Source organism: Triticum urartu, chromosome 4, assembly GCF_003073215.2.
Source record: "Triticum urartu cultivar G1812 chromosome 4, Tu2.1, whole genome shotgun sequence".
Classification (NCBI taxonomy): Eukaryota; Viridiplantae; Streptophyta; class Magnoliopsida; order Poales; family Poaceae; genus Triticum; species Triticum urartu.
Window position 1 is genome coordinate 38,630,221 of NC_053025.1, and position 14,185 is coordinate 38,644,405.

Consider the following 14,185-nt stretch of genomic DNA (forward strand, 5'->3'; position numbering starts at 1 on the left):
AGTTCATATTTTGTACGCTTTTCAGTTCATCTACTTCTGATGGTGAGTCCGATTTCCTTTGTGTTTCCATCTTCATATAATAGAAACAAGTGCTTGTGGTTATGCTTCAGAATGAGCACCGTACTTTCACTTGGTTAACATAAAACAGGATGCATCGTGGATGTGCTCATCATAAAACAGGATGAAGTTTATGCTGCGTACACCTTTGCCTCTCCGTTGCTTCACTCTAAAAACACGTGTATGTGTGGCTATTTATTGCTTCTTGCTACTACTATTTTTGTAAATGATTTTGCGTGTGCACTCCAGGAGTGTTTTTTGTTTCTGTGGGTCAGCTGCTCAACAATCTTGTACCGCCCAGTACATGTATTACTACTGGGAAGGTTCAAAAATCGGAACTCCACAAGTTCAACATGGTATATGACATGAAGGAGATCATCGAGAGGGCGCGTCGCGGCGTCATGGGCTACATCAAGCACACACTCACCCTCTTCACCAGTTTCGCCATTTTCCTCATCATGTCCTCATCATCGGGGTAAGCACCCTAGCCACCTTGGCTGACTACTCATCCTCCACCCATGGTTGCTAAAATTCGATTTATTTTTATATGATGTGATCCATTGAGATGGCTGACGGTGTTGTGTTCCATTGCAGCTCAAGAACGCATGCACCAAGTCCAAGGACAAGAAGAAGAGGAAGAGGAGGTCCTGAGAGTGTCATCTTTGCATCATAGATAACATCACCTCCGCCGCTAGTGGCACCACCACTGCTAAGTACAGTATGTAGTACATAGGAATTAAGCTGGTGCAGTAACTTGGTGCCATGCCACCCTTGTTAATTCAGACTCATGGGAACCTGCTGTGAGTTTGCTTCTGATGAAGCTTTTGCAGACATCGTGTGTGTTCCGGATATCTTTAGTTCATGTTAGATAATCGAAACCTGAGACGATTTGGTTTGGTTTGCCAAGAACATGGCTACACTTCTTTGTGGTTGATCTAGTCTCATCGGTTATAACATTGTGACGTGTCTCATTTCTTTTGCACTATATGCCAGTTTCCTCTACGTAAGTCCAACACATGTTTGGTGTAGCGTTTCTGTCTTGGTAGGTGGTGTGGAGCAGGGCCTGCCCGATTGTGATTGAGCAAGAGTAACTGAACTAAAATTTTCTACCGTTTCTGCACTTTTTAATGTTTGAACTACTGTTTCCATCAAAATGTTTGATCTAGTCTCATCGGTTGTATGTTCAAACACGAAGTCTCAGATAAGTTTGGGAAAAAGCTCAAACAAAATAAAAAACCCATGAAAATTTAAATGGTAAAAGTTGAAGTCGCAAAACGCGAGAAGTCCAAAACATCGTAGCAAAAAAATTGAGTTAAAAAAACACAAAACATTTTCTTTTCAAAAAATAGCATTCATTTCAATGATAATGATATAATCCACACAAGTTCGAGGACTATGAAAACCGTAAACCATTGAAAAGTTGCAAGGAAAATCCATACCAAAAAAAGTGAAGTCTAGTATGCGAAAACACCCTCAGTACAAACCCATACGGGCATCAGTTCAAGTACTTTTTTCAGAACCATTCAAAATTACTCTATGAAAAAATACCTCCTCTGTACAAACACACACATAGATTAGTACGAGTGCCGCCGCGAGCGCCGCCGTTGTTGCTCGCGCCCCAAATGTTGTAGCTTAGACGACTTCAGAATGTTTATCGTGTGTGCTCTACCGTCGTGTGCTAGTCCAAGAATTACTATCATCTCATAAGTCCATGTATTACTACAATGGGAGTTCAAAAGAAAACCCTATAACACGCACCATGCCCCGGCACCATGCTTGGGACGCGAAAAAAGCTCAAGCGGAAAGAAAACCCTATATGAAAATTCAAATGATAAATGTTTAGGTCGTAAAATGAGAGAAGTCCAAAACACCGTTGCAAATAAATATTTTCTTTTTGAAAAAAATGTCATTCAGTTCAACTATATAAATCATGCAAGTTCGGGGACAATGATACCATAGATCGTTGGAAAGTACGAGGAAAATCTTACGGAAAAAACAGAGTAAAGTCTAGTATATGAAAACCGCTCAGTACAAACCCAAAAATTGGAGATCAGTTTGAGTCATCTATTTTCAGAAGAATTTAAAATTAATCTATGATAAATAGGAGTACTATAGAAGAAGAGAGAGGGAAATCAGCTGCAACAAACAAGCACCCCTTCATGGATTACAAATATCCAACATAGTGCCATTTCGTGATAACATGATAAGCCTGCTAGAAGAAACCTTCAAAGACAAAATGGATTGGCATCTAGAAAACTAATGTGCAAGATGAAAGGAACATGATTTATACAGTGCTAAATAGTACACCCCTCTTCACTCATCCATGTATTTACAAGCGTGTGGTCGAAAATAAGCACGAGATGGCACAATAGTTCCTAATTTTTCCTACCCTAATCAAAAGAATTTAGGCCTAACTATAGCTAAGCTGGTACTCCATTATTGATCCCAATCAAGAGGGACTGAAGATCGAGCAGTAGTAACTCACATAATCTCATCAAGAGTCAAAAAGAGAATTGAAAAGAAGTTTAACTCATGATCAAATGGTTGTTCGTACGTCCGTAGTACCCCGTCCCGAATGCATCTTTGGTTTTGCTCAGAGTCAGAGACTCAGAGCCAGAGCGTGCCGGCGTCCTTGAGTATGGGCATGAGCTCTCCGGAGATGTGCACGGCCGTGAGCCGATCGATCCCGCCAAGGTTCCTCCCACCAACGAACACCGCCAGCAGCGCGACAACGGCCTTGCCTCCAGCGTTCCCGGCCACCGCTGCAGCGAGCTCGGCCTCCTCGGTGACCTCGTGCATGGCGGGGTTCACCCCGAGCCCCTGCAACAGCTGCTTCACCACGTGGCTGAGGTAGCACCCGCGCCTCCCCACCACCAGCACCAGGCTCTCTGCCACCGCCCTCCTCACCACCTCCCCGCCGTCGCCCCTCGCCGCCATGTCGGCGAGCCGCGAGCCCGCCCTCCTGGCCGGCCACGCCCTCGGCCTGCTCGGACTGCTGCAGGCACGCCGGCAGCCGGCCGGCGCTGTAGGGGATCGCCTGGTACATCTCGATCGGCCGAGCGACGTACGACGTGATCGAGCTCTTCTCTTTTCCGCTCGGTTCGCCGTTGCTGCGCCAAGTCCCCTGCTGCCATGGACGCGTGCTTCTCTGCTTCCCCTGCATTCTCTCATGCTCCCATCGCCGCCTGCGTGTGGACTTGTACCGCCACTCTACCGCGTGTGCGCAAGGGCCGCAATGCAAGAGGCGCCCTGCTCCTTCCGCTTCTCGCCCACGCCATGTCGTGCGCGCTCTTGTAGAGAAAAATAGCTCAGAGTTCAATGAGATGAAAATCATCAGTACAACCGTCTGAAACCATCAGTTCAAGTAGGGTAACAGAATAATATTCTGTTACGCATAACAGAATAGCCTAGATGTATATATATACTAGTGTTCTGTCCTCTACAGCATTCACTTATAGCTATGTCTTCTTGTTGAATCTTTTGAACTAAGTGAATGTGATCGGATCCTAACCTCTCTATGCTTTCTATCTCAAACTCTATCTGTCCAAATCATATGCATTCTCTTGAAACTGTCGAATGTCTTCTCTGCGTCCTTGTCAGCAGAAGATACAGAGACAAACATTAAGTCCATTTTCAATGCTAATTCCTTCACTTGAAACCCGGAGAAGTAGGAACGACCACCCGACAATCCAGACGTGTGTGGGAACGTGGAACAACCTTCGATATGTTGCATGATGGCCACATGTTCTTCAGATGTGAATCGTCGGGGGCACCTGTGTAATAACACTGTGCCGTCCCTGTCCCTATAAATACACGCCTCACCACAGTCATTATCCTTTCTTCCACTCTCGCACAAACCCTAGCGCCACCGCTAGCCCTCGACGACACCGGCGACGAAGCGCTTAGCTGCCGCGACCTCTCCGACGCCGTCTTCACGCCGGCCGCGGACATCGTCTTCTCCGCCGCCGCCGTAGGTGTCCTCCGTCGCCAAGTTAGGGCACGGACGATCGAACTGCTCGGCCTCCTCTTCCACTCCGTCTAGCAGTTCTTCGTGTGGTAAATAAAACTTCCTTTTTACGGCCCCTTTGATCCTATAGATTCATCACTTTCTGCCACAAGAAGTTTCTATTCACACAAGTTGGATCTATTTCATACTGCATCTCATAATATGCCTAGTATGTTCACTTATGCTTCACAAAGTAGTTAGATTCCTCACTTGTACTGATCCGTGGATTCGTACAAATCTGGAACCAACTCTTTATCTATGAGTGAATGCCTTTGCATGATGAGGTCAATGTCTTCTAAACTGATTTATCTTCAAAATCTTCTGAGAATGCATATGACCTCTTCCCCTTCCCTCGCACCTTAATGCTGTCACAGGTACATGTCCGTGGGAGAATCCCTTGGTTCTCATAGTCTGCATTCATTTGCAGAATTGTTACAGCATCATATAAATTCTCCCGAAGCCAGTTCCTGTTTGACCCGCAGGAGGAAGCCTCTGAAACCTTTGAACATGTTGAAGCCATTCAGTTTGAAGTTCATGGCTACAGAGAAATCTACAAGGAAGGGAGGCAGACATCACCGTGGAAACACTGCTAAGGACCTGCTACCAGATCTATATGAGCAATACAAGTCAGATCCAGAAGAAACCTATGGAGAACGCAAGAACCAAATCCAATGGATTCGAAGACATTGGGCAGAGGAATGGTTCAAGTACAGATTCGTCACCGACGAATATGCTGAGAAGAGTGCCATCAAGGGACCATGGGGAGATATCATATACAAAGGTCTTCAACCCAAATCACAGTCCGAAGCTATTGCTCAAGGCTTTTACCCATGCATGCTTCGTGGACCTCAGCCTGCTAATGCCGACCCATCCTCTCTGTTATGGTGTCGCGAAGACAATCTCTTCAAGCGCAACTATCAGTTTGCACAGAACTCTGCCAAGGAAAACAAGAAGTCATTGGGATTAGACTTCAACCCAGGCCCCTCTGCGCCACGTGCTGATGGCACACGAGAAGTTGAACCCAATCTGGTTGGGCCCTTCTACAACCTAGAAGGTCTCATCACTCATATTATGGTTCAAGGGGCAGTCGTGGCTCAACCTGCAGATGATGCTGAATCTGACGAAGCACCTGCACCACCGAAGCCGCAGAAGCAGAAGAAGGCTAAAGCTTCAAAGTCTGCCTCAGCACCAAAAATCTTACGGGCGAAGCCACTGTCTACTGCACCTCTTGAAGACAGTGTGCAGTCTGAAGATCTCTCACGTATCTCCAAGAAGGCTGAGATGAGAAAGAATACTGATCAGGCACTGACTGCTGCTGCTATTCTGCGCAATGACGTCATTGATCTGTCCAGCGATGAAGAGCTTGCAGATGACGCTCTTGAGCAACTGATCAAGAGCAAGGAGGAAGCAGAGATCTTCAATGATTTGCCTCTCTTTGATGTGGCAATCATCCATAACTTCATTGATGAGTGGTTTGACACGCCCAACCTCAGCTTTGCAGATCTGCAACTTCCAATTGGCCTCAGTGTCGCCTTCACTGGCGCCATTTCTTCAGAGCTAGCTCTAGCTCAGCGCATCGTTGAACTGAAGCAAAAGATCGACTTTGAGAAAGCTCAGTTCAAGAAGCACATGGCCAAGCTCAGCGTGCAAGATGTGAAAAACTTCAAGATTATGCTGCACGAGCTCAAGGAAGCCTTCCTCAAGAAGCGTGAAGAAGCTAAAGGTTCTCGTGAGCGCATGAAGAGCCTGGCTGACAAGTGTGTGCAAGCCTACAATGAGGCTGAGAAGCGCAAGGCTCTTGGTCGTCCTGGCATTGACCCAAGAATGGCTCCAAAGAAGAAGAAGCCCTCAACTGACCAATCTGCACCTTCAAGGCAGGAAGAACCTCGCATAGTCTTCCCAAGCAGCATGACTGGCTCGAAGCCAAAGGTCAGGTCAACCGCTTCAGAACTAAAGAAGATAAGGACTGCCGAGGCTGAAGCCAGAAAAAGGAAAAATCCTGAAGCTTCTGATGTCGCTCCCTCTAAGAAGAAGCGCAAAACCAAGAAGGATCGGGCTGCTCCCACAGAGCCCTTAGTTGTTGAACCTATCTCAATGGTTTGCCCTGCATCTGAACACCATGAGCGCCAACTAATTGTTCATGAGCCTGCTTCCACAGAAGCTCCTGATGCTGAAGACATTCTAGCAGTTGACCCCACCGCTGCTGAAGACATTGGTCATCATGACAATGTTGAAGATGATGAAGTCCTTCCTCAGATCGAGCACCAACTGGTATCATCGCCTGTGCTTACGCACAGCAAACTCATCAGCATTGGTCGTCCTCTGACGCCAACTGCTCAGGATGCATCGTGGGCTGATCACCCACAGAGACAAGACACTCCAAGCTCTCCCCAAGCAACCCCATCAGTGCAAGAAGAGGATGACTTTGAGGCCCAGCCAACTCCATCTCCACAGGCGTCGCCAGTGCTACGCAGGCTTCGCAAAGGACCGAGGTCTCAAGTCCCTCTTCCGAGCGTTCCAGAAGGAGAAGTGCACCACCAATCTGTTGCACGTCAAGTGTTTCCAGATGCCACTCCTACTGTGACTGTCTCTGAGTCTGAAGCCAAAGGTGCTGAAGACAATCCGGCTGCATCAGCTGATGACAAACAAGAAGAAGATCGTGTCCCTACACCCCCAAACTCTGAAGAAGCTGTTCCTGAAGTGAACGTGTCTGTGCCCGACCCTCCAGCTCATCAAGTGGAGGTTGAGAATCTTGAGGCTGCCACCACCAACACAAATGAAGCCAATGACGTAGTCATGGCTGAAGCAAATGTGGAGCCTGCACCAACCAATGTGCCAGAGGCCAATGAAGCCAATGATGCAACTGCAATAGATGTGCAGCCTGACGCCTCTGTTGATGCCACTGCTCCCGTTCTGCCACCAAGGCCACACACTATCGAGCAAGCATTCAACTATGGCCAACTTCTCACTGTCAAATGGCCTCTTCTGACTCCTCCACCTGTTGCTGGTCCTCAGTTTGACTATCACATTGAGCACAGGCCTCAGGTACAGAAGCCAATGCCAAGGTTGCCCAGGTTTCCAGGTCCTGCATCGGCACCCGGATCTTTTAATGTCAACGGCTTCAAAGCACACAACACCTTCTTCAATAGCGCCAAGAACCCCTACTCAAGGGGAAGAATATCTTCTGATCGGTTCTGGAGCTATCAGCAGCAAAGTTATTACTCATGCATTCTGTACAATCAAGGTCGCATTTTCCCACATATGCGTCTTGACACTGAAGCCATAACTGGTCTGCCTTGCTTGGAAGAAGCTCTGGATTGCTTCAAAGAGTCTGGATTGTTGCCATTCGTCACCGACAAGGAGCACTGGAATGAAGAATTGCTGCTCCAATTCTATGCCACTCTTCATATTCGTGGCTACAACAGAGATCCGAAGACGTGGGTCCTTGAGTGGATGACCGGCCATGTTCATCACGAAGCCAAAGCCTTTGATATCATTGAGCTCACTGGTCTGCCCACTCCAGGAGATCTTTATGAACCTGGTTGTCAGCTTCACAGTGCAGCCATGGAGAGCATCTTTCAGAAGCCTGAACCAAACATGAGTCAGATGCTTAGCATGATGAAGCCTTTGCCTCCAGATGCTACATATCCTAAGGAGTTCTTTGTTGAAGACCTTGAGTATCTGCCACGCACTATCTATCACATTATAAGGCAAACTCTTTGGCCCATCAAAGGACATTCTCCACATGCAAAGCTGGAAGGTGCAATGAAGACTTTGGTCTTTCATATTCTTCACGGCAAATGCATTAATGCACAAGACTTCTTCATCCGTTAACTTGCTGCATCAGGATCTGATCTTTTTGGCTTGAAGTTTTACACTCCATGGATAATGCGGCTGATCAAACTACACTCAGCTGTCACCTATCAGCCATCTGCTCGCAATCATCGGATCTTTCTGCCTGACATTGATATGTCAGTTGAAGCCATCTATCTAGAGCCTGCCAAGGAGCCTCTTAGTCTTCAGAATGCTGAGCATCAAAGCTTCTCTCAAAACATTAAAGGAGTTCAAGCAGTCTCTCGTGTTTATCCTCTGGCTGGCACTACACGTGCACCTCACCATGCCCTCACTGAAGCCACTGACAGCACCATTGCCCAACGGCCCAAGAAGCGATCCCGTGTTCTCAATGACCGAGAGCTTCTGGTTGCCCTTCATCAGAAACATGATAGACATCATGACTGGCTGAAGTGCCAAATGCAAAGCCTCTTGGTGGACGTAAACAGGATTCGCAATCTTGCCACCAAGAATGCCTTTGTTGCCCATGAAACCTGTCGGCGTACATGGAAAGGGCTGACGCTTATGTGTTCTGAAGATGATCTTCAAGAGGATGGCTTCTCTGAATGCTTCAAGTTTGACTCAACACCTCCAAGAAGGACTGTGCTGCGATGAACTCCGTCTCTTGAAGACTCTGAGTTCTCTTCCTCCGCGGCAACTGTGAATGCCAGAGTGATCGATGACGAAGACGATGCTACTTCACCGCCCCCTACTTCTGCATGCATCGACACTGCCCCGAGTTCGTCTGCACCGCCTAACAACACCGACGACCTTGCTGCTTCACCTACTCCTCATGGGAACGAGTAGATGCTCTATGTCTTCAAACCTTTTTGGTCCTTACTGACAAAAGGGGGAGAAACATATGAGTTTGATAGTCTTCAAGCGGGTCCATATGGGCAGTTGCTTTATGTTTTGCCTAGTGTTTACAACTCTCATTTTGATACATTTGGTTCTTTGAGTTGTAACACTTAAACTCGATGGTCGTTTGCTACTTATTTGCTATTCTGTGATGCGATGATAAATTCCGCATGTGCGACGATAAATTCCCCACTTAGATCATTTTGCAGACGTCCATTTTTCATTATGCATGTCATTATCTTCACATACTTTTCGTGCATGATGAATTTTCATCATAAGTTGAAGAGGATCTCCACAAGTACAACCTGCCATGTGCATTTGCATTCCAAAAGCAAATTACTTATATGCACATCGTCAGGTGGAGCCCTTGCAACTTATGTAGACAATTCCCTATCCTTTACAATTTCACATATTATATTCCCCGCTGAAAACTTCAACTAGTTCGTCATCAATCACCAAAAAGGGGGAGATTGTAAGTGCATCTAGTGCCACCCCTAGTTGGTTTTGGAGTATTGACGACAAACCTAGTTGAGGGACTAATGTGTTTGTGAGAATTGCAGGATAACACAGGTAGAAGTCCTTCATTGATTCGGTTTTTCTACCAGAGATGACCCCTAAAAATGTAAGAAGACATTGAAGACAAAGGTGGTATGTGAAGACATTCACATTGAAGACTATGACAAGAGAAGACATCGCATGAAGACTATGGAGCGCGAAGACTTAGTTCTTTCGTCGTTCTTTTTATTCTTTGTTGAGTCATAGGAACCACCGTACTGTTAAGTGGAGTCTAGGAGAACCAGTCAGAATGACTGAAGTGATGCTTAACCAAAATCCTATGTCTTCGAGTGAAGACTATGCAAGCAAATCTTGTCCAGAGTTGGATATGTCAGCTTTGCTTGTAGCCCAAGTAAAGTTGCCGTGTGTGTTTGAAATCTGACCGTTGGAACACGTGTCAGTTCCTTAGTGACCAAGGGTCATTTCAGACAAATCAGGTCGGGTTGCCTAGTGGCTATAAATAGCCCACCCCCTACAACCATAAACGGTTGGCTGCTCAGAGTTAAAGTATGGCTTTTGTCGTTTGAGAGCAACCTACCTCGAAGCCTTTGAGAGAGAATTCCTTGCGAGGATAAAGCCCTAACCACCCAGAGCCAAAGAGTGTTAGGCATCACTTAAGTCTTCCTGTCTGTGTGATCTGAAGACTTATTACACTTGAGGAATGTGAATCCTCCAGCCGGTTAGGCGTCGCGTTCTGAGCATCCAAGAGTCATTGTGGATCGTCGGTGAACGAAGTCTATGAAGGTTTGGAAGTCTACCTTGAAGACTTACCAGAGTGATTGGGCGAGGACTGGGTGTCCTTAGCTCAAGGGGAATAAGGTGAAGACGAGGTCTTCTGAGTTGAATCTCAGCCTCCCTAACCAGACGTACAATTGTCACAGCAACTGGAACTGGTCCAACAAATCATTGTCTTCAACGAGTCACTGGTTTCATCCTTCCCTTCCCTTTACTTACTGTTGGTCCTTGTGAAGTCATTGTACGATTCCATCACCATTTGGCTTCACTGAGTGATTACTTGTTCTGATTGGCTTCACAATATCTTCCTACCCGATCCTTACTGCCTAGCTGCTATTAGTCATTGCGCTTTCACTTCATTGAATACCTGACTATGGTTTGCCTAGTGTAGTCTACCTTCCGCTGCATGGTAATAGGTTTATTTCTATCGTTTGTCTTCGAAACTTCCATGTTTTGAAGACTTTCATAAAAACCTCCTATTCACCCCCCCTCTAGTCGATCACTAGCACTTTCAGGGGTTTATTTCATATTGCATGAATTTATCTCTCTACATCATGTCATTTTGTGTAACATCCTCGATGCGACTACAGCTCCCACGTGTCGAGGCACGACTTAGAGACATAATCGCATTGAAGGCATATGTCGCAAGTTAGGCAATCTTCACAATCATCCCATGTAATATAAATAATAAAGGGGAGATAACATAGTTGGCTTACACTCGCCACGTCAATCAAGTACATAAATAACATTACATCATCCAAACACTCATGGCCCGACTACGGCGCCAAAATAAAAGAGAACCCAACATGCGACACGGTCCCAATCACCCCCAACTGGGCACCACTACTGATCGTTGGGAAAGGAAACATAGTATTGTTGAGAGCCTTTGTCGAACTCCCACTTGAGCTCGTACGCGTCTCCTGGAGCGGAAACATCAGGCCCTGCATCTGGTGATACAATAATCTGTGAGCCACAGGGACTCAGCAATCTCGCACCCTCGCGATCAAGACTATTTAAGCTTATAGGTATGGCAAGGTAAAATATGAGTGAAGCTGCAGCAAGCGACTAGCAATTATGGTGGCTAACTTATTCGCAAAAGAGAGCGAGAAGAGGAGGCAAGGCACGAGTGAGAAGCTAGAGAACAACCTGCGCAAACATTACTCCAACACCGTGTCCACTACCCGGACTCCGCCGAGAAGAGGCCATCATGGTAACACACTCAGTTGATTCATTTTAATTAATTAAGGTTCAAGTTATCTACAACCGGACATTAACAAATTCCCATCTGCCCATAACCGTGGGCACGGCTTTCGAAAGTTCAATCCCTGCAGGGGAGTCCCAACTTAGCCCATGACAAGCTCTCACGGTCAATGAAGGAATAGACGTCCTCCCAAGACGTTCCGATCAGACTCGGTATCTCGGTAACTCAAGACACTTCGACAGGTTAAAACAAGACCAGCAACACCGCCCGAATGTGCCGACAAATCCCGATAGGAGCTGCACATATCTCTTTCTCAGGGCACACTCAGATGAGACATCCTACGAGTAAAACCAACCCTCAAGTTGCCCCGAGGTGGCCCCGCAGTCTACTCGGTCGGACCAACACTCAGAGGAGCACTGGCCCGGGGGGGGGGGTTAAAATAAGATGACCCTTGGGCTCCGATAACCCAAGGGAAAAAGAGGCTAGGTGGAGAATGGTAAAACCAAGGTTGGGCATTGCTGGAAAAGCTTTAATCAAGGCGAACTATCAAGGGGTTCCCATTATAACCCAACCGCGTGAGGAACGCAAAATCCAGGAACATAACACCGATATGACGGAAACTAGGGCGGCAAGAGTGGAACAAAACACTAGGCGAGAGGCCGAGCCTTCCACCCTTTACCAAGTATATAGATGCATTAAGATAACATAGCAATATAATGATATCCCAACAAGTAAGTAAATGTTCCAACAAGGAACGGCCTCCAATCTTCACCTGCAACTAGCAACGCTATAAGAGGGGCTGAGCAAAGCGGTAACATAGCCAATCAACAGTTTGCTAGGACAATGGTGGGTTAGAGGTTTGACATGGCAATTTGGGAGGCTTTCAAGCAAGTGGTAGGCATCGGAGCAATGGCATAGCAAAAGAGCGAGCAAGCTAGCATAGCAAAGATAGTAGTGATTTCGAGGGTATGATCATCTTGCCTGCACAGTTGTCAGAGTTGACTAGATCCTCAAGAGCAAACTCAACGGGCTCCTCATTAGTGAACTCGTCTCCCGTCTCTACCCAAACAAGACAAACAAGCAACAAGGACACAATCAACCATGTGCAAACTCAAACAACACGATGCAAAGGTGATATGCTATGCGGGATGCGATGCTGGATGCAAAATGCAAGATATGACAGTAAATGCATGAACCTGGCCTCAAATTGGAATTCCAAGGGTTCCACTGGAAAGATGAGATGAAATCGCTTGAAAACAATATAAAGAACGCCGGAATCGGAGTTACGGTTCGGAAATGGCAAGCGATTCAAAAATGACACCGGTCTGCGATTTACATCAAGTAGGCATCTAAATACAATGAAATGGACATGCTACAGCACCCAAACATGACAACAAAATACATGTAAGGGATTCACACAAGATGCTTAACAAAAGTCTAGCACTGAGCTACGGCCAATTCATCCATTAACAGGTCCAAACAAGCATGGCAAAAACGCAAATGCAAAACAGATTTCAGACTTAGTGAAATTAACACTTGTCCGAAATTTCAGATCATATAGCCCTCTTCGGAGCAACAAAACAACATGCTACAGAACCTGAACATGACAAAGAAAGACATGGCATGGAGATACGCAACAAGCTTAACAAAAGTCCCTTAGTGACCTTGAGCCAAAAGGGATCACAAAATATACTAACAAGCACACGAACATAGCAAAAACATAATCAGTTTTCAGACTTAGTGAAAACTGGGACATGCTGAAATATAACTCACGAAGGCATGTTTACGAGCTCGATGCACTCACCACGTTGGAAGTAATGGCAACAAAAGCATACACCCATAAATAAGGCACAAAATACAAGCTATACATGGCAAGAACAATGGCATAGCATGCACGGATCAACTACAATAACATCGGCAAAATCGCAAACAAGTTGACGATCTGCCCAGATTCGCAACGAAGCAAAAGTAGAGCTCGATTGACTCAAGCTAGGGTGCTACATAATTGCAAACAAAGACATGGATGGATAGAGCACTACAACATTAACAAAACTCCCTTACTGATCATCCCCAAACGAGGCACGGATCACTAGGAAATAGCATGAACATATGGCATCATGAACTAAATAATCCCAGACTTAGTGAAAACTACTAAGTCCCTGAAAACAGATTTACCGGGTGCCTCACTTTGCAAGCTTGCACAAGTCACCACACACATCCTAAAAATGCATGGGTTTCACCTCTGGAAAGATAACAAAATCCTTAACAAAACATATGTAGGACTCTCAGGCATAGCATGCACACATTAATCATGGCAAAAATGACAAATGTCTAAGATGAACTAGCAGATCTGACAATTAACTCACGAAGCCCTCTTCTAACAGCATTTCGGGCATCAAGATGGGCTCAAATGAAAATGATGCAATGGAATGAAATGATGTACTCTCTGAGGTGAACATTTTGATATGCTATATTCATGAATCAGAGCTACGGATGCAAAGTTACGGGGCCGCGAATATGGGCATATGAACTAAAAATCCTGAGGACTTGGTAAAAAAAACTACCCCGGATTAGGGTTTACTGTAGCAGATCTGGATTGGGGCACGTACTTCGAGGTTGACCAGGTCCTCGCCGGAGCTTCTCGTCGGAGGAGGAAAAGACGGCCGGGGCGGGGAAGAGGCGCGACTGCCGGCGCCGTTGACCACGGGCGGCGGCGAGGCGAGGTCCGGCGGCGGCCGGCGATGGCGGTGGCGAGGCGCGGGCGGCGGGGCGCGGCGGGCTCGCGGCGGGCTCGCGGCGGCCGGCGCGGAGGGGCTGGGCGAGGCGGCGGCTGGGCGGCGATGGCGGCTCCGGCCGCCGGAGTTGGAAGAGGCGGCGGGGATGGCAGCCTCGGGCGGCGGCGCGTGGATGGGCTCGCGGGGGCCCCTCCTGGGCCTCCCGGG

The 14,185-nt window shown here is 46.9% G+C and overlaps 1 pseudogene; it reads right to left on the reverse strand.

The window, feature by feature from the left end:
• Positions 1 to 2,664: 2,664 nt before the first annotated feature.
• On the reverse strand, positions 2,665 to 3,221 carry LOC125553482 (annotated as a pseudogene).
• Between the last annotated feature and the right edge of the window lie 10,964 nt (positions 3,222 to 14,185).